At 37.9% G+C, this 21,626-nt stretch overlaps 1 long non-coding RNA gene across 2 annotated transcripts; it reads right to left on the bottom strand.

Annotated features, from left to right (window-relative positions):
• Positions 1-6,019: 6,019 nt before the first annotated feature.
• Positions 6,020-8,732, bottom strand: LOC127080637 (uncharacterized). Of its 2 annotated transcripts, XR_007788032.1 has the most exons (4): positions 8,192-8,732; positions 7,822-8,061; positions 6,690-7,619; positions 6,020-6,399 (listed from the first exon to the last, which is right to left on the bottom strand). It is a non-coding gene; the product is annotated as an uncharacterized LOC127080637 (long non-coding RNA). The 2 variants fall into 2 exon arrangements; XR_007788031.1 differs by having other exon boundaries at positions 6,690-8,061.
• Positions 8,733-21,626: the final 12,894 nt, after the last annotated feature.

Below are 21,626 nucleotides of genomic sequence, written 5' to 3' on the forward strand. Positions count from 1 at the left end.
AATAACCTCATGTTTTAATGCCTCATGTACCGGGAAAACCATTGATCATGTACCTAACTGTCCTCGAAGGATCCATGGGGTGTCCTCGGCCAACATGATAAGACTGGTAGGAAAGAACACACGATATACTACTTAAGTAAGAAGTTCACCATTTGTGAGAGTAGATATTCAATGCTTGAAAAGACTTATTGTGAACTATCTTGGGCCGCCAAACGCTTAAGGCAGTACATGCTCACTCATACAACATTGTTAATCTCCAAGACGGACCCTGTCAAATACATCTTCGAGAAGCCTGCTCTAACTTGTAGACTAGCCCGTTGGAAAATGGCTTTGATCGAGTATGACATCAAACGTGTTGCTCAAAAGGACATCAAAGGGAGTGTATTATCTTACTATCTTGCACATCAGCCCTTGGAAGACTACCAGTCTATGCTCTTTGAATTCCCTAACAAGGACATCATGTTAATCAGAGACTGCAACATCCCTGGCCCCGAAGAAGGACCGGAGCCTAGGTCTTGATGGACCTTGGTATTTGATGGAGCTTATAACTCTCATGGTAATGGCATTGAGGCAGTCATCACCTCCCCAACCGGTTTCACCTCCCCTTCACTACAAGGTTGTGTTTCAAATGTAGAAATAATATGGCAGAGTGTGAGGCTTGTATCTTTGATATTGAAGCTATGATTGATCTTAGGATCAAAATTCTTGAAGTATATGGAGATTCAGCCTTGGTTAGTAGCAAAGTTAAAGGAGATTAGGACACTAGATATCACAGGCTCATCCCTTACAAGGAGCATGTCCTGAAATTAATCTCATACTTTGAAGAAATCACACTCAATCACATCCCTTGAAAGGAGAATCAATTGGTCGATGCCTTGGCAACTTTGCCATCCATGTTTAAGGTTAAATGGAAGAATGAAGCATCATCCTTTCACCTCGACTACTTGGACGAGCATGCTTACTGTTTGGTAGCAGAGGATGAAACTGATGGTTATCCTTGGTTTTATGACATCATGAGATTCTTAGAGTGCCAAGAATACCCTAAGGATGCATCCATCATTGACAAGAAGTATCTTCAGAAACTGTCATCCAAGTTCCTCTTAAATGGATGGGCATTGTACAAAAGAAATTATGATTCGATTTTGATAAGATGTGTGAACAAGCAAGAAGCAAACCAGATTATAATGGAAATCCATGAGGGATCTTTTGGGACGCGCGCCAGTGGACACAACATGGTAAAACAGATCCTAAGGGTCGGTTATTATTGGATGGCTATGGAGGTTGACTGTTACCACCATGTCCAAACATGCCACAAATGCCAGATCTACGCCAATAATATCCATGTACCACCAATGTCACTCAATGTCCTAACATCACCTTGGCCTTTTTCCATGCGAGGCATTGATGTGATCAGACATATAGAGCCAACTACCTCGAATGGGAACCGCTTCATCCTTGTAGCCATTGACTATTTCACAAAATGGGTGAAAGCGGTCTCATATGGAAAGAAATCATTTGTCATTATGGGGTCCCTAACAAGATCATTACTGATAATGGATCTAACCTCAATAGCAAAATGATGAAGGAACTGTGTCGAAGCTTCAAAATCGAGCACCACAACTCATCACCTTATAGACCCAAGATGAATGGCACTATCGAGGAAGCTAACAAAAATATCAAGAAAAACATGCAGAAAATGGTGGAGACCTACAAAGATTTGCACGAAATGCTCCTGCTTGCATTACATGTCTATTGTACCTCAATACGAACCTCCCCTGGGTGAACTCATTTCTCTCTCATGTATGGCATGAATGCAGTCCTTCCTGTTGAAGTAGAGATTCCTTCTTTAAGGATTTTCACCGATGTCAAGCCTGATGAAGCCTAGTGGGTGCAAGCCTAATTTGACCAGTTGAAACTCATTGATGAAAAGCGCTTGACAGCCATCTGCCACAGCCAGCTTTACCAAAAGCGCATCAAGAGGGCACATGACAAAAAGGTCTTCCCTCGTATTCTCAAAGCTGGAAACCTTGTGTTGAAAAAGATTTTGCCCATTCATACTGATCCAAGGGGCAAATGAATGTCGAATTATGAAGGCTCATACGTTGTAAGAAAGGTCTTCTCTGGAGGAGACTTGATTCTTTTAACTATGGATGGTGAAGATCTTCCATCCCCTATGAATGCGGATGTAGTAAAAAATTACTACGCTTGAAAAAAAAATAAGAGATCGATAAGTTGAAAACCCAAAAGGGCGACTTATGCAAAAAATGGGTATCCCGGTAAACTAAAAACCCGAAAGGGATGTCTAGGCCAAAATTAGGGATTTAACAAAAGTGAGAGGTTGTATCCCGCAAAGAATCTATCTACACTCCTCAGCGAGTCAATACAATGGCTTCCCCAGCAAGTCAACCCAGTTACTCTCCTTTTGAAGCAAGATCAAAGGACGACCAAAGACATGAAGACTATAACAGAGTTGGAATTTGGTGGAAATCTGAGATATTTCATTGCCATTATAGTTTTTTAATTTCTTTTTGCAATCACCTCTTTTAGGAGTTTCTTCCTTTTTACAAAAGCACCCATTTTTGGGACAATTTGTCAATAAAATCAATTCCCTCATATATGCTCAATATTTTACTTTTTCTACTTTGTTTGCGAAACGTGACTCTAAAAAATGATATCACGTCAGAAATTTCTTGATAAAAACAACCTTTTTTCAAACAAAAACTTTAAGGGAAAAAACATCGAGTTACTTCTCTTTCAAAAAAATCTCTAAAGGTAATCAAAAATGCATTTGCTATCCCCGACCTGAAAGCGTCTCACAGTCCCTTGGACTTGGCCAGTCGATTTTTTCCCTGGCAGAAATCTTCCGCTTTTACTTGCTTGGTCATCAGGAATTCCAATTTTTCAGTACCGGAAAGTCAGAACACTTGCCCCAATATTCTTTTCAAGCCCAATCACCATTGACACTCCTCATATATATTCCTCCGCAAATCCCAATCATACTTGGCATAACTTACAAACCTGGCATTCCCCTATAAAAACCCAAGCACGCATCAGCATCTTGCATACATAACATTGCATCATAAGTATCTTCAGAAAGCTTATACTTAGTTGATTCATCAAAATTCGGAATTTCCCAACCATTGTTAGGAATTTTCCCTAATAAAGTTAACATTCGATCTCAAGATTATTTCCCCAAGCAAAATCAGGTATTCTAGTCGTTGTTAGGAATTGTCACTGAACTGTTTTATTTCAAGTTTCCCCATGAGGGTTAGGTATTCTAGCCGTCGCTAAGAATCATCATTGTACTTCTTCTATCCCCTGAGAGTCATCACCATATTTTCGTTTTTCCCCGTAGAGTCAGGTATTCTTAGTTGTTGTTAAGAATCGTCACTGAACTTTCCCCTTTTATTAGACACAAGGTATTTTGGGCTCATTCCCCAAGCCGAGTCAAATATTCATAGCCAAGAATCAACTTTGAATTTCCTTCCCCAGCATAAGTCAGGTATTCTAATCTTCATAAGGAATCGTCACTGATATGCTCCTTTCCCCAGCTAAGTCAGGTATTTTTAGTCGTTGCTAGAAATCATCACTGAACTAGTTGATTCTTTCCCCCAACAGATGTCAGGTATTCCAATCGTTGCTAAGAATCGTCACGGAACTTCTGTATTTTCCTCAACAGAGTCAGGTATTCTAGTCGTCGCTAAGAATCGTCATTGTACCTCCTTGAGAAGATTATCCATAATCGAGTAAGGTGTTCCATTCGTTGCTAGGAATCGTCACTGAACCTAGTTATTATTCCCCACTGAGTCAGGTATTCTAGTCATCACTAAGAATCATTGCTGAATTCACTTGGTCAATCCCCAGTAGATGTCAGATATTATAGTCATCGCTAAGAATCATCATTGTACCTCCTTAAGAAGATTATCCCTAGTCGAGTCAGGTATTCCAATCATCATTGAGAATCGTCACTGAAAGACTTCTTTTCCCCCACAAAGTCGGGTATTCTAGTCGTTGCTAAGAATCATTGTCGTACCTTGTTTCTCTCCAGCTGAGTCAGGTATTCTAGTCGTTCCTAGGAATCATCACTAAACCTAGTTGTTAGTCCCTATTGAGTCGGCTATTCTAGTCGTCGCTAAAAATCATCGTGGAAATCAAGAAATGACAAAATCCCATTTTTAATTTCCTCTCCAACTTTGTTTCAAGATCCAATACTTAATTCATTGATAAGGGCTTTAATTTTCTATTGGCCAAGCTGGTCCACCATGTCCTAAAATCATGTCATGACCACTACTTTGACACATTGCCATTTCCAAACCACAAACCCTTTTGACCTATTTATTTTTGCATTCAATCAATATCATGGCAAGGAACAAATGGCCCAAATTTTATACAAAATGCACGAGCCAATTTCATTTGGCCTTGGTACAAACATGGGGTTTCATCCCGGTGTGCAAGACAGGTCACAACCAATCAGAATTTTCAAATGGATACACCAAGTCACCAAATCAAACCCTTCGGGTCCTAATGACCCGTAAACACTTTGCATATGGTAGTGTGATGTAGAAGGAAGTCAACTTGGATGCTAAAATTCCTCACAATGCCAAAACCGATCCCATGTGCAAAAATCATATTTTTGCCCAAAATGGCAAAAAGAAAAATCCATTGCAGGCTATCTCTTTTCCCTTGTCTATTCCAAATTAATGCTAAGGACCAAAGCAAAGTGTTATATGGTGCAAACATGCTTAGAACACAACCACACTTGCTCCCAATGATCCAACCTCAACCATGTTTCGAGTCACTCCCCTTTTCTGAGAAATCCTTCACATTCTCCCTCCAAAACTATCCACACACCTTCCTTATAAATAGAGGAAGGCATCCCCTTCATTTTCCAAGCTTGAACTCCCCCCAAACCTCTACTGAACTTTCAACCCTGAGCTTCAAAAATAGAGATTGCATTTTTTGGTTTCAAATTGTTTTAACTTCAAACAACCATCCAGAAACCTTCACCGGCCTTCATTCAAGCTTTCCAAACTCCTAACTCACCTTTCCCAAGCTTCATTTAAGTTAATCCAAGTCATCAGAAAACATCCTTGAGTTGTTTCTGATAAGGTAGTTCTCTTCACCCCAATCATCCAAACATGTTACCATTTACCTCGAAATGATCTTCTGATCATTTCCCCTAAGTTTCCAGCTTTGATTACTCAATGTTTATGATTTAATTTTTAGATTAGGTCAAGTTCATCCTTCTAGTTCATGGTAGAATACTCCATACTCAGAGTCAATCAATGGCTCATGAGTGTGGAGGATAGTCTGTTTATGATTGTCATACCCCAAAATTCACCCTACCATTCACAAGTTCATGTAGGTCACTAACCCTAAGCATTTGCATATCCTGATAAGCATTCATATTCATTATATCATAACACATTCCACTTGCATTTGAAAGGACATAAAATCATGGGTTCAGGGGTGTTATCACACGTGGCATTGAATATGGGGCCTACAAGGTTGAGATCCATCTGGTCACTCATGGAGTTTCATTGGTTTATTCAACAATTCATCAGAGTTTCGCTTGTCCTTGATCTTCATGCTTTGATTAAGGGATATTCGTTCAAGGTGGTACAGCCCACCGCTTGGTTAAGTAATCATTTGGTTGATTTTGCTTCATTGGATTTCAAGTCTAGTTTCATGGCATACTTCAGCCGATTTAAAGGCATTGTGTTGTTCAGTCAAGTCAATGTCCATTGAGTCATTATTAAGTCCATTCCATACAAATCATTACCATTTCAATTTCCTAATTAATCTTCACTACAATTCGAACCTTTACACAAATCCATTCAATCATTCCATGTGCAAATCACAAAGCCAAGTGCAATAAAATTTCCATATGTGCCTATTTGATACACAATTCCAATACACTATACCATCCAAATTCCATCAACCACCACACTTACATTAAACCAGTCATTCTTAAATTTATACGGTTCCAATTGAATAAACGGTAATGACAATCCAAGCATTACATAAACAAAAAAATTCACAATTTCATGTTCATTTCCAATAAACCATTTCATCTTCCATACCTTTACCATTCAAAATTATAAAATATTTCAAATTCATAACAATCACATTCAATTTCTATTCTTTCATTACAATAATAAACCTAATTCCAACTATAACCATGAATCCCTATTTTACTCTCATACAAGCCCTCTTTCTTCCACTTTGGACCTGTGATGATTGCTTCTTCAAGTACAAACCATTATTGAATGCTCTGGTCAATTATCCGACATTGCAAGTTAACACCACTTCAAACCATGCTATGCGTATAACTGACATATAATGCGGAAAAAATCCAACAGCGAACATCACAAGCCAATCCAAAACATTCCAATCCACCTGCAAAAAAACAAGCCATTGTGAATGAATTCTACAAGAAAAAACTAGAAGAACCATTGATCATTACATAACATTTCAATTGTCATTAGCTTCAGTTAACAAAGCCCTCCATATTACACACAAAGACACACAAAAACCAGTTTGAGTAGCAGATAACATGGGTTTTCTTGAAAGATTGTATAACATTGGTAGATTTCCTGACTTTTGGATGCACGACTCAGATCGACACCGAAAACGGAGTCGAAACAGAAACAGAAAACCATCACAGAATGAGAGAAAAGAATTTGTACCGTGTATTAAGTTACCGCCAGATTCCCCTATTGTTACGCCGTAGAAGTCTCCAACGAATTCACCTGCAAAATTGAGACTTGAGAAACCCGCTGAAGTCGAGACCTCTAAAACCGTTTAAGAAGAAACCGAAGCATTCAAGGTTTCTTAAGATCCCTCTGTCTCCAAGAAGATTTTCCAGATGATCCTGAAATCTTGAATATTGCAGAGTTGCTTCCAATTGCAATAAAACCGGCATTTAATGTTTTGAAAGACTCTGAATATAAAACTAGAGATACTGCTATGGGCGATGTTGGTGGGGTTTCAAAGTGTTGAGTTATCCCTGTTTCTTTGTGATGATGAGTCTATACGAAAACTTAATAAAGTGTGGGAGATGAAGATCACGCTACCGATGTTCTCTCAATGTCACAACATGTACCTGAACCTGATTCCTCCATATAAAAAAACAGAACCATAACCTCCTAATAGAATTCGGTTCAGAATCCAAAACAGAATTCTAACCAACCTCTTTAACCGTCCTAACCGCCTAACCGATTCCAACTGTCGCCAACTGTCATCAACGGCCGACGGAATTGAAATCTCCAACCAGCTTCTAACGGTCAACAAGACTCCTTCTAATACATCCTACAAAAAACGAAAAGGGGTGGCTCTTCATTGAACCGACAACCTTCAACAGAAATGGAGAAGGAACCTTTTAACCTTCAAAAAGGCCTCTAACAGAATCTGGTTTTTCCGCTTCCCAACTTCCATAAAAACCTGTGATGAAATCAAGGTCTCATCTTCACCTGACATCATCCTCCAACTCCTAATTGATTCATCATAACCAAAACTCATATAATAGAATAATTGAATCCTTCAATCCTAACCACCCTAACTGTTTTCACACAACTGACTTCAAAATAAGCCGCTTCAACCAAACCTTCTAACAAAACCTGCATAAAAGAAAACAGCACATAACAGAATCAGGGGAAAACTGCAAACTAACTTTATAACAGAAATTCCACCTCCCTAACAAACCTCTTAACCAACCGAAATAACAGAAATCTAACTGTCAAAACAAACTCAAACCAAACTCTAACAGAATTCAACAGACTCTAACTACTTCCAACTGTCATAACCAACCATCTCTCTAACCTTACTCTCCTATAAGAACCATCCTCCATCTTCAATTCAAGGGCTCCATCATCTTCACCATCATTCAACAATTCACAACTTCATCGTCTCAAACTTCTAACTTCATTCACCCTTCGTCGTCCTCCATAACCAATTTCTTCGACCTCATTATCCATCTTCTCTCCACTCTTCTTCTCACGCGGCTTCACCCTTCACCTTACAAACAGAATCCAAAGGAAACCTTCCATTTGGTGAAAACACCTGCAACCATAACTCAGTTCAGAATCCTTTCCTCAAATATACAACAACACGAATCCATAGAACAACGAAACAGAAAACGGATCCGCGAACAAAGTTGAAGAAGAAGAAAACAGAGTTAAAGTACGCCCACCTTCTAATAATCGAGGGTTCAAGAAGAACGAGGGAACGATTTAATTCTTCATCGTTCATCAACAACGCTTCACTACGCGATAACTATCGGATTCTTCGTAACGCCGAGGTTCCGTCATCCCTCGTTGCGAAATCAACGGGCCTCCAACTTCATCTGTATTCGACGACGGAGGCGCACCCGAAAGAATCCATCTCCTTCATCCTTAATCGACAACGAACCATCATTTGCTCTTCAACGATAACGTCACGCCCGCACACAGATCCTGATCAACCAAGAGCTGAAGACCATACCGGACGTCGAGGTGAGTATCGCGTTCATTGTTGTTGGTTATGTGATTGTTCATACGTGAGGATCGGAAACTATGTCGAGACCTAAGCGTGGGTTAAGGATGGAGCAAGAAAGAGGAATATTAATCTGATTTTGGTGGAGAAAGCACGGGTTTCGAATTTCCATTCGTGCTTTTGAGCGGAATCTTGATTTGGGGGAAGAAGCTTTTGAGTCAGATTTTTCGGGTTACACATAGGGATTGGTTTGATGGATGTTTTGCTCAATTCAAGTACAGCCAGGTTTTGGCATGTGCAAGGCTTTTTTTTTAGATTGGGCCATAACATTCATACCCATCTTCCATCGGTAACACCCCTCTGGCTCAATATTAGTCTCGCTTAATTCATCCTTAATGATGTTAATTTATTTATTAATCTCAGTTCTTTGGTTAATCATGATGCTTCCTTTGTCTTGTTGTTGTTAGTTTGGAATTCTTAGTTTTAGAAAAAATTAGGAATTAACATAGTTTAGTTTTAGTGAATAATTAGCATAGTTCATGGGTTAATTAGGATTAGATAGTTAATTAGAAATTAGGTTTAATCGAACTTTAGATTAGATTTAATTTTTCTTAATTTTCCAGAATTAAAACTCATTTGATTAACCATGCCTTGATTAGGATTTTAGGTAATAGATTTTAATTATTTCATTTTGTGGATTTTGTGTGGATCAAGATAGTTGGATATTGATTTTACCATGACTAAACTTTAGACTAGATTTCGATTCTTAGGTAAATTCCCATTCAATTGGATTTGTATAATCATAGTCATTAGATTCAATTCTTGAATTTAGATTGCTAATTTCTCATTTGATCAACTTTGATTCCTAATTCATGCTTAGATTGATTTTATTTTTTTAGAATTGATAATAAGATCCATTTAATTGTCCATTTTTTTTCATGTTAGGAATTTAAGTAGATTTAGATTTTAACATGATTAAGATTTGTTTGTGTGTTAATCCATTTGTTAACCTTGAGAAAACTCCCTAAAAAATACTCGATTAGCCATATTAATTCTTGATTAGAGTTACTCGATTAGCCATATTAATTCTTGATTAGAGTTTCTCCATAATTCTTGACTTTTAATTCATGCTTAGGATTAATTAGGATTAATCATTTTAATTCCCTTTTCATTCCATATGCCATGTTCATGTATTGTGTGACCTTTAGTTTATTTTAATTGTTCAATTTCTTTGATTGTGGTTATTCTATCCAAATTGAAAATGATATTTCAATTGGATACGATGTGTTAGCATATCCGTTATATCATTTCATCATACCATTTCTCATTCACTTGAATTAGCATTTTAATTCCATTTTATTAATGCATACTAACCATAGTATTTTTTTTGTGGTGACATGTGAATGAGAGATCCAAACATCCTCCAAGTTATTCCTTTTATTTTTATTCAATAATTTGTGAAGTGTAGTTTTCTCTTCATGTCTTTGTGTTGTATTGTGTGGGTTCCCCCCATTGTGGGTTAAATGTCACCCCTCCCCTTACTCATGTAATAGCTTAGATTTATTGCTTTCTAGCTAGTTTACTATGCATATTAATAATCAAAGATAAAACACAAAATGATAAATAAAGCATTTTCAAAAGAAACAAAAGAAACTTGATCCAACGTCAAGTTGTTTTTCCGAATAAAACTCACACCATTGCAACATAAATGCTTGATCCAACGTCAAGCATTCTCCATTCACTTCAAGATCCATCATTTACATCTCTTCTTCATTCTCTTCTCAATCTCATTTTATCTTACCTCCTTTCTTCACTCACTATTTTCACAATAAATTCAAACACTTGATTCAACGTCAAGTTCCTTTTTCAAAACCATTTTCATAACAAATTGGAATGCGAATGGGGTGTACGTGTTTGTACACAACATTCAAGTAATTGGGTAGTCGGCCGTACCTAGCCTGAGGACCCGACACTTGACTTTCCCCCTTAAAATATCTAATCATTCAAACAAGTTAAATGTAGGCGTTATGAGGAAGAAAAATAATAGTTAGGACTCCATTATCCTCTCGATTCCCAAGTACTTTGATTGTTGACTGTACTTAGTCAAGGGTTAAAGACTTGTCTCCCTCTAAGTTCCAACGATTAAACTTTCCAAACTCCTTTCATAATCAAATCTTTTTTGGACGAAAAAGAGTAGTTAGGATAACTTGTCCTCTCAACTCCCGAGTTATTGGACCGTTGACTGTATCTAGCCAAGGGTTTAATGCTTGTCTCCATGCATAAAATCAACCCTAACAAATCAAATCATCTTTTGCCTTAGCGCACACTTCAAAACCTTTCAATAAGGACGTATTACTTCCATTCTACCGTGAACGAAGCTTAAGCCTCCATGTACGAGCAAGTAATGTTTAACTGCTATAGTGCGAACCAAGCGTATCCACTTTACCGCAAACAAGTAAATACTTTCCGCTCCCATGACAGAGTATACGAGCAAGTGAACAGTAGCGCGCGAACGTCAATACTGTTCAGTAAAAACAACCAAACAAATATGCCATTTTTGAGCCGAACTACGAAGCTCTGATTTCCCTATTGCACGTATGGGGATACATAGGCACAAGGGCCCAAATCCTTGGCGAGCACACTAACTTAAAACTTATTTTCTCTCCCATCTCATCTCTCATCTCATTCCCGATAGCAAGCAACTTACAGATAAATAAACATCCATACGCATTTGATACGAGCAAGTGGTTCCCATGGAGTACCATGGATGTGAGGGGTGTTAATACCTTCCCCTTGCATAACCGACTTCCGAATCCGCTCTTGGTTGCGAGACCGTTTCTCTCATTTGGGGTTTTATCGCTATTTTCCCTTTCCTTTGGAATAAATAAAATCCGATGGCGACTCTGTATTTTTCGTGGCGCTTCAATGATCATGCAATGTGATTCCACAAAAATATCTGGTCGAAAACGTGTATTTCTAAGTTTCAATTTTCAAAAATTCCAGGGTTGAAGACGACATCGAGGTTATTGCTTCGCGCAAGATTTGAATTTGAAAACAAACTGTGTCATGTCCTGGTTGGATGGCTAGCGTGCAAGTTTCATTTTTACTTTGTTTTTATTGTTTATTCACTCTGGTGTGTTTGTTAACACCATTAGCCATTGGCCCAGTGGGAGAGGGGTTTGACCCCTCATGACCCCATGGTCAGGGGTTCAACCCCTGGTGTGTGCAAATCCTTTATTTCTTTTTTCATTTATTTTATTTATTTTATTTTATTTCACCATTTATTTCCTTTTTTCATTTTATTTTTTATGTCACTTGTTTTATTTATTTTTAAAATATGTCCAACATAGAGCCCATTATTTTTGCCTCTAGTATTTAATTTTTTTTTTATTTCAAGTCATTTGGATATGTTTTGAGGGACTTATGGAGTCTTGAACTCATGGATTAATGAAGCCAACCGAGGTAATGATTTGTTTGGTTTAGGGTTGATTAAATCTTCCATACTTCAAACCTACCATTGGATGATAAAGTATTCATCCATGGTACTTTGAAGCATGGATAGGTTGCCCCTATTTCAAATAACTTGGATCATTTGACTTGTGGATGAAGTCTTACTTGTACTTGTTGATTTGTGATTTCATCTGATACTTTGTTATTTCACTTGGTTTATACTAACCCACTAACATTATACTTACTTGTTTATATGAAAGACTAACTCTTATTACCTATAAAATATCACACTTTGATCTTATAACTTGCTAACCTAACAACTTAATCAATCATAAACTTTCAACCTTGGGTTTGTTATAGTATTCCTTTTGTCAATCTATTGATAGATGGACTTGGGGTTGAATAACTTTCATTGTTACAAATCTAAGGTAAGTTGATCCATTTATCATCTTCCATACTTTGCATCATGGATAAGTTATCCCTTGATGTGCCATATTTTGAACCTATTGACCTAAGGATAGATAATCCTCAAGTGTTGGTTCGTTTTTCATAACCTAACTCTACTAGCTTTTAATTACAACTAACCTTTTGTTTTTGTTATTATCATTGTTATGTTCATTGTTATTTACTTTTATGTCATATACATTTAAGTATTCATTATCATTATCATTATACAAACTCATCATGCATGTTTATTATTGTCATTTACTCTTTTTTTGTTATCATACATTAAAAACAACAAAAACATGATAAAATTAAAAGACCAAAAACAATCCATTTCACTTAATCCACTTGGACTTATAGGATCTCATCCTAGGACCTTTTCTTGGTGGCCTTTTCCATTATCTTTGTGACACTTCGTGAACTTTGGATTTCATATGTACTTAAATGCATGTTATAAGAATGGCATCATGGCACCACCTTAGAGGGACTTGTTTGTAAGACCAATATCCTTCGTTTAACTTAGGTCACTGTTACACATACAAGGCTTTCTCTTGGGCTACCTTACAATGAGACCCTTTATTTTTCTTGTTGGTTACTTTGCATTCATGTTGCATAAGCCAAATTTCTTAATCAAATAAATAAATCATTGATTCAACGCCGAGTGGATTTTTCTTAGTCAAACTAAAAACACTTAATAACTACGATTAGTATTGTACGCCACGAGCCTTAAGTGGTGGAGAATGAGTGAGAATGGAGCATTCCTACCCTCACTCTGATTATTTTGGACGCAAGACTCTTGGCTTATTGTCTAGAATATTCACCTCCACCCCTAGACTTTAGTGTAATCTAATCACAAACATCCTTTTCATAAACCCTTGTTTAAGATAAAATCAACACAATCCATCAAACCTAACTTTTGTACCTTAAGGAACCCATCCCGAAAACCCTTTTTGCAAAGGTAAAATCAATCAAACACACAAACATTTTCTACTCGGAACTACAGAGCTCTGATTCCTCATCCCTGATGAGTGATACATAGACACAAATTCCATAATCCTTGGCCAACACCATAATAAAAAACCAAAACTCCTCTCTTTCACACACCATTCTTTTGAAAATAAAACAATAACGAGATAAATCCCCACATACGTAAACAACCCAAATGGTTCCCATGGAGTACCATGGACGTGAGGGGTGATATTACCTTCCCCTTACGTAACAGACTTCTGAACCCAAATCTTGATCGCAAGACCGATTCCTTATCCCCTTTTAGCAATTCCTGTGCGCATATCTTTTTGAGGGTTTTATTGATTATTTCCCCTCGCCTCTCCAATAGAGCCACTTAAATAAAATTTGGTGGCGACTCTTCTAATTTTTGCCTTCTCCTATTTGAAGGGGCATTTCTTCTATTCAGTTTGTCCAATTTGCCTCGCTCCCGAAACCCCGGTCACGACAACGAGCTTAGAGATCTTACATATGATATAAGGAGCCTCATATTGACATGTTGGACGTAGTTATCTTGAGGGGCATGTATGAGTACCCCGCTTAGAGTTGATCCTTTTTGAAGTTTCGCTGGCACCTAAGTCATTTTGCGCTGACAACCATTCTTCCAAAAGGGATTCGTGACTCTTAGGACTTTTAGTTAACCTGCGAATTTTGAAGTTGAGACTTCGTCTCACTTAGATTAGATGATCCCAAAGATATTGTTGGCTCACAAGTTATTTTATGGTGACGATGATATTTTTGCCTAAGTATTTGTGACTCTAAGAATCTTCATAAAGTCTTAGAACCTACATTGTGAGGGAATATGGGTTCTATGCAGGAAACCAAGCCTCTTCATACCTTGATACATTAGAACTTTGAACTTGTGTTGAGAAGTTTGGCCAGATTATTCATATGGGACAAATTTTGGATTTGTGTTGTTGCATTACATGACATCATAACAAAATCAGTTTTAGCATATGTACTTTTGGGAAGTCCAAAAGTTTTAGTTTGTGTTGGACATCCTAAAATCTTTGAATTCCCCGAAAGTATGGAAAATTTTCTTTTTTGCATACTTCTCATCCATTCATGCATGTATAACCCCTACAGAACAAAATGCTTATACCATTTCCCTTTCTCTAAAGAAAGACAACGATTCGCTGACGCCGACTGCCAGAGAATCATGGAACAGGCTAATCATGAGGACACTATGTGTCATAAGAGTTTGGATTATGTCGAAGGCATAGTTGAATGTAACTGCAAGCATTACTCCACTTCCTCTCCAACAACAGACATTCCTACCACGTCAAAGGCCTGCTCAAAGAAATCAGAAACTGAAGCAGAAGCAAATTAACAAAGAGAACAATGATCAAGAAAGGAGACTTCCTTGCTATGATATAGTTCTTATATCTTTAGAAAGTAAAAACTCTGCTTTGAAAAGCAAAATTTCAAAACTAGAGGAGGAAATAGTCTCAGAAGCTTCTGGTATTGACTAAATCATTAGATATGACATAACATTCTAGTATTTTCTGGCTAAACGCATAGATAGAAGCAAAATGTCTTCTTTGATCTATGGAGTTAGCATAAATGTCAAGAAAGGTTTAGGTTGTACAGAAACTATAAAATCTGACGAAAGTCAGAAGGTAAAACCAAAACCTTTCTATGAGCATTTCGTGCCTGTTGGCACTGAGTTTGAGGTTTCTACACGGACACAGAAACATATAAAGGGTAAGAACTCAGTTATGAAACCTAAGTATCATGCACAAATCCCCCATGATTATCCTTCTGCACAAAGAGCCAAGGTTGTAAGAAACTCTGGGAAAACTAACAAGAGAGGACCCAAAACGTGGGTACCTAAGGATAAAATCATTTATGTTGCAGGCATCCTTAGTAGCTCAACTGAAACACCAGTCATGGTACCCAGACAATGGATGCTCGCGACATATGATGGGAAGAAGGTCTATGTTCCAAGATTTGGAACTTAAGCCTGGAGGCTTCGTTGGTTTCAGAGGAAACCAGAAAGGAAAGAACATTTGCTCTAAAACTATTAGTAACGATAAACTTCCTTCTATTACTAATGTTCTTTTGGTTGATGGTCTGATGCATAACCTTTTGCCTATTAGTCAACTTAGTGACAATAGTTATGATATCATTTTTAATCAAAAGTCTTGTAAGGTTGTTAGTCAGAAAGATGGTACAATCCTCTTTAACGGGAAGATAAAGAACAACGTTTATAAAATCATACTTTCTGATCTTGAGGATCAAAATGTAAAATGTCTAATGTCTATTAATGAGGAGCAACGGATATGGCACAGACGTTTAGGCCATGTTAGCATGAGAAGGATTTCTCAGCTAAATAAGCTTGGATTAGTCAGAGGCTTACCCAACCTGAAGTTCTCTTCAAATTCTCTTTGTGAAGCATGTCAAAAAGGCAAGTTTTCTAAAACATCTTTCAAAGCGAAAACTGTTATTTCTACCTCTATACCCTTAGAACTTCTGCACATTGATTTGCTTGGACTAATGAAAATTGCCTCTATCAATGGAAAGAAGTATGGATTGGTCATTATTGATGACTATAGTCGTTGGACATGGGTAAAGTTCTTGAAACATAAGGATGAGTCACATTATGTGCTCTCTACTTTTTGCTCACTAGTGCAAATAGAATTGAACTGTAAAATAGTCAGAGTAATAAGTGATCATGGTAGCAAATTTGAAAATAAACATTTTGAGAATATTTTTGATGTAAATCGAATTTACCATGATTTCTCATATCCTAGAACTCCATAGCAAAATAGGGTTGTAGAAAGAAAGAATAGGACTTTGCAAGAAATGACTCGCACCATGATCCAAGAAACTGACATGGCTAAGCATTTCTGGGTAGAAGTAGTTAACACAACGTGTTATATTCAGAACAGGATTTCTATTAGACCTTTTCTGGGTAAGAATCCTTATGAATTTTGGAAGAACAGAAAGCCCAACATTTCTTACTTTTATCCTTTTGGCTGTGAGTGTTTTATGTTAAACACTAAAGAGAATCTTGGCAAGTTTGATTCTAAAGAATATAAGTGTTTATTGTTAGGATATCATGAACTCACTAAAGGCTACAAAATCTTTAACACTGAAACACGAATTGTCGAAGAATCAATTCATGTTAGATTTAATGATAAGCTTGACCCTGAAAAGTCAAAGCTAGTTGAGAAATTTGCAGATTTGAAGATCAATCTATCAGAATCCAAGGATAATGATTTTGGAGAAAAAGACTCAGAAGGAAAAACTAAGGAAATTGGAGTAAACGACTCAAAAGCGACTCAATAAAAAATTGTCGTTGGTCGAAATTATCAGAAGAATAGTAGACCAAGAACTCCTCATTCTAAAGATCGATTATGGGAAATAAAAATGCTTCAGTCAAAACTAGATCTTCATTCAAACCTTATGAATAGACTCTTCTAGGATTGGCATCTCTGATAGAACCTACATCCATTGATGAAGTTCTTCTGGATAATGAACGAATTCTGGTTATGCAAGACGAATTGAATCAATTCACCAGAAACAACATTTGGTATCTTATTCAGGAAACTAAAGGGTTTCCATGTCGTTGGAACCATATGGGTTTTCAAAAACAATCTCAATGAGAAGGAAAAAGTTGTCACAAACAAGGCTCGACTAGTAGCACAAGGTTATAGTCAGCAAGAAGGTATAGACTATATAGAAACCTTTACTCCAATTGCCAAGTTAGAGTCTATTCATCTTTTAATTTCATTTATCGTCAATCATAACATCATCCTTTATTAGATGGATGCTAAGAGTGCATTCTTAAATGGATACATTTATGAAGAAGTATATGTGTATCAACCTTCTGGATTTGAAAGTTCTCAAAATCCCAACTTTGTTTTTAAAGGATTTTGCTAAGTTAATGCAAGCAAAGTTTGAAATGAGTTTGATGGGAGAACTCAAGTTCTTTCTGGGAATCGAGATTGATCAACGATTAGAAGTGTAAGACCCCAATTTTGACCCTAAGATCCCTCATGGCATCATAACATTGCATTTGCATTGCCTCAAGGATCTTTAGCATCTTGGTTCCCTTTGCCTTTGGGTGGGACTCCTTGTGATTGGTTTGAGATCACCAAGCATGCTTGAATTATACATCATTGTTTCTCTTACTTTTGTTTACTAACCAAAAGCACAAAAATGTGTCACTAACATCTTTTGTTTGAAGCTTGAGTATCATCCAAGACACTTTGTGGGTTCTATTTAGATGATCAGTCAACACAAGGGAATGGCTTCAGATACTTCTAACAGGTTCAAATAGGGTCTATTCATTAGTCAAAACGTTAATCTTGAAGGAGCAAAAGTTTGTTCATGAGCTGTCATGCTCGCTAGGCGAGCAGAATGGGTCGCCTAGCGAGTCCCAAGAAAAGCCACCAGAATCACCTACGCTCAGAGGAATTTCTTGAACTGTCATGCTCGCTAGACGAAGCCCACGTGTTTAAAAAAAACGAAGAAAAAAAACGAAAAACAAAAAATAAATAAATAAATAAATAAAATATAACATAAAAATTTTGGACTTGGGCCTCTCTCATTTGAGCCCACAGGTCCACAAAAAGCAGGTTATAAATTCAAATTTTCAGTGAAACAAAAGGGGATTCTATTCCTATTACCCTGGCAGGGAAAAAGATAGTGAGAGAAGAGCTAACAGAGTTCAGAGCAACCTCCAGAGACTGAAGGAAACTCATCGGCAAAGAACCAATTCCCTCTCATATAAACCCTCAGATTGCTTTGCAAACCCAACCGGGCAATTCAATTTCATTCGATCTCTCCAGTCAAGTTTGCCTTATTCCCATTACTTTATACTTTTAATTTGAATACTCTGTATGTATGAGGTATTATGGGTGAATTTGATACCCTTTTGATGCATGTGTTTGACAAGAGGTTTAGGCCTCCTACCCTTGGTTTCTTTTTGTGAGCTTTTTGTGAATTTTAATGGCATGATTCATGTGGTTACATTTTGATTTGGGGGCAACTCTTGATTACCCTATCTTGTTTCTCTAACCTGTTTGTTGAGTTTTGTTTTGTGAGGGCTCATATGACTCTTGCAGAGATGGCTTGCCTGGTGTTCAACTTTATTTGTGGGATACCACCTGGAGGTTTATTCCGATTACCTGTACTGACTGACTTTCTTTGATGGTGCTTAGCTTGGAAGGGTCTTTGGTTTTCTTATTTATCTAGTTGTTGTTACTTCGGATCTTTATCCGTACGGTAGATCTCTCGGTCCCTTTATTTTTCCCGCATTTTATCGCTTTCTTAGGTTTCGTATAGCCTCTCGTGGCATGTCATTTAAGGTAGCGCGGTTCCTTCATCTAGGACTGCCTTTTTGCATGAGCATCCCTAAACACCCCAAACTCATTGATTTTTCTTCTCCTAAGAACACGTTATCTCCTTCTACTACAGGCGAGTAAGTCTCCAAAGGTCGAGCATCCGGTAGATTGCCTAGTAACGTCGTTCACCCCAAAACACAACCCTTACGCCATAGGTGGTCGAACTACGTTTTGCTCTGATTTTCATCCCATATGAGATACGTAGGCATAAGACGCGATGTCTTAGTGAGCACACTCCTCTTTAACACATATGTAGCCGAGCTACGAAGACTCTGATTCTCAGATTCAGATGAGATATGTATGCAATGGATGCGACATCCGTGCGAGTCATTTTCTTTTGACCCTTCTTTTAGTAAGTAGTACATTAGATAAACATACACGCTTTTCTCATCCCTTCAATCATGTTTGCACAAATAAATTTTCAAAAAAAAAAAACAACAACCTTTGCAACAAATGTGAAAAGGGCTCCCTAGGAGTACCTAGGATGCTTTGGGTGCCTAACACCTTCCCATTGCATAACCAACCCCCTTACCCAGATCTCTGACATTTTTACTATTTTTTGATTCGATAAAACTTTTAGGTTTTTGTTCGCTTTCTAACCATTCCTTTGGATAAATAGAAGTGCGGTGGCGACTCGACTTGTATGATTTACCTTGGATTTAGTCAATATCTCTAATGGTAACGAATACCCCGCTACAGAAAAGTGGCGACTCTACTGGGGATAACATCCTAGTGGGTTTTGCCTACTTTTCATATTTGTTGTATTGTATTGTATATTTTTTTTGTGACATATTTTTGTGCAATTTGGGATTACTGTATTGTATGTAATGATTGAATTGCTTGATATTAATTCCTTGTATGCTTGGTGATCTTTGTGAGATTAGTTCTATACCCGGACTCGAGTGCACTTAGGATAGGAGAATGGCGTAGTCTTGTTGACTTGTGTGGAGTTATTCCTTAGCAAGTTGACTTGCAAGTCCATTCACTTGGTGGAGGTTATGTTGGGATCAATAATGTTACACAAGTAAGTTGTGGTTAGACATTACTTTTTCCAATATAGACCTTAGAAGCCAAGGACCTTAGTTTACCAAACCCATCTTGGCCTATTCGTAGGATGTAGTGCGAAAGTCGTTCAAGTGTAAGATTTGATACGATTGTTACGTGATACTACACTCATAAGAGTCTCTCTTGAGAATATTTTTGGAATACGAGTAGTCGTTTCTCCGATAATATCCAAAAGATGGGATGATGACTATGGGAACCTTTTGTAGAACATGTTTGGCAGGTTTAAACCTTAGTACACTCCCTTTGGGTGGTTCTTAACCTAAACTCCATGCTCGTGACTTGCAACAAACCCTTGATTCATGGTTGATCCGTTCAGGTATCCTTAATATCAATGGAACTTGGGTGTTGATAAGGTGTAAACCATAATCCACCAAAATGGATGATTGATATTAAGGATAACATGATCTATCCCATGACCTTTGTTTGGTGTGCTTTGCTTGATCCTTGAGTGTGATTGTTGCATTCATGCATTCATGCACCCATTTGCATCCATATCATCAATAAATAAGAAAATTTTCAAGGAACTTAAGGGGTTTATTTGCAAAATTTTCAGACATGGAAAGACAAAGAAGGAATACAAAGAAGTACAGCTTCAGGCAACCAGATTTGAAAGAGTTAAGGAATCTGACATCCTATGTATTAGATCCTTTGGGTTTCAAGGCTCGTTTTGGGAAGCTTCTTCCTCTTCTGACTACTCAGGTGGATGAAGGATTGGTGAGTGTATTGGTGCCATTTTATGATCCCTTGTACCGTTGCTTCACGTTTCCGGATTTCCAGCTTTTGCCTACCCTTGAGGAGTATGCTTACCTTGTGGGTATACCTATTCTAGACCAGTTGTCGTTCAGTGGCTTGGAGAGTATTCCTACTTCTCAAGAGATAGCTGACATGTTACACATAGATGAATCTCTGGTTGGTGCTCATATGACTACCAAAGGTGGAATTCAAGGTCTCCCTTCTGAGTTCCTCATTGCTCAAGCTACTATGTATGGGAAGGCCATGAGTGAGGACGCCTTTGAGGCCATATTTGTACTTCTCATCTATGGGCTAGTGTTATTCCCCAACATCGACAAGTTTGTGGATGTGAACGCTATTAGGATATTCTCTACTCTTAATCCCGTTCCGACTCTATTGGGCGATACCTACTTCTCTTTGCATATGAGGAATGCAAAGGGGGGTGGCGCCATTGTGTGTTGTTTGCCTCTGTTGTATAAGTGGTTTATTTCTCACTTACCTCAGACGGTCGCTTTCAAGGAGAACAAGGAATGTCTACGGTGGTCCACGAGACTTATGTCTCTCACTAATGATGATATATCTTGGTATAACCATGTGTATGATGGTGTGCGGATTATTGAATCTTGTGGCGAATTCTCCAATGTACCTCTTCTTGGTACATGTGGTGGGATTAACTACAATCCTGTTTTGGCACATCGGCAGCTTGGGTTCCCCTTAAAGGATAAACCCAATAACATTCTGTTAGAGGGTGTATTCTTTCAGGATGGTAAAGATCCCCAAGGCTTGAAAGCTAGGATGGTCCACGCTTGGCGCAAGATTCATAGGAAAGGAAGGAAAGAGTTGGGTCCTAAGAATTACATCGCTTTGGAGCCTTACACTATTTGGGTTAGGAAGAGGGCGTCTGAGTATCTCATGCCTTACGAGTATCCGAGACCTACACCTATGATTATGGCTGGGCCTTCAACCCTCCCTAATCAAGGAGTAAAGCAGTTGAGAGACGAAGACCGTTCACGTGCCTGGATCCGTGAACGTGAAGAGTTGCTTCAGCAGATTAAGGAGAAGGATGCGTTGATTGAGTTTCTTGAGCATCAGGTTATTGACGACCCT

This window comes from Lathyrus oleraceus, chromosome 5 (genome assembly GCF_024323335.1).
Source record: "Lathyrus oleraceus cultivar Zhongwan6 chromosome 5, CAAS_Psat_ZW6_1.0, whole genome shotgun sequence".
Lineage (NCBI taxonomy): Eukaryota > Viridiplantae > Streptophyta > Magnoliopsida > Fabales > Fabaceae > Lathyrus > Lathyrus oleraceus.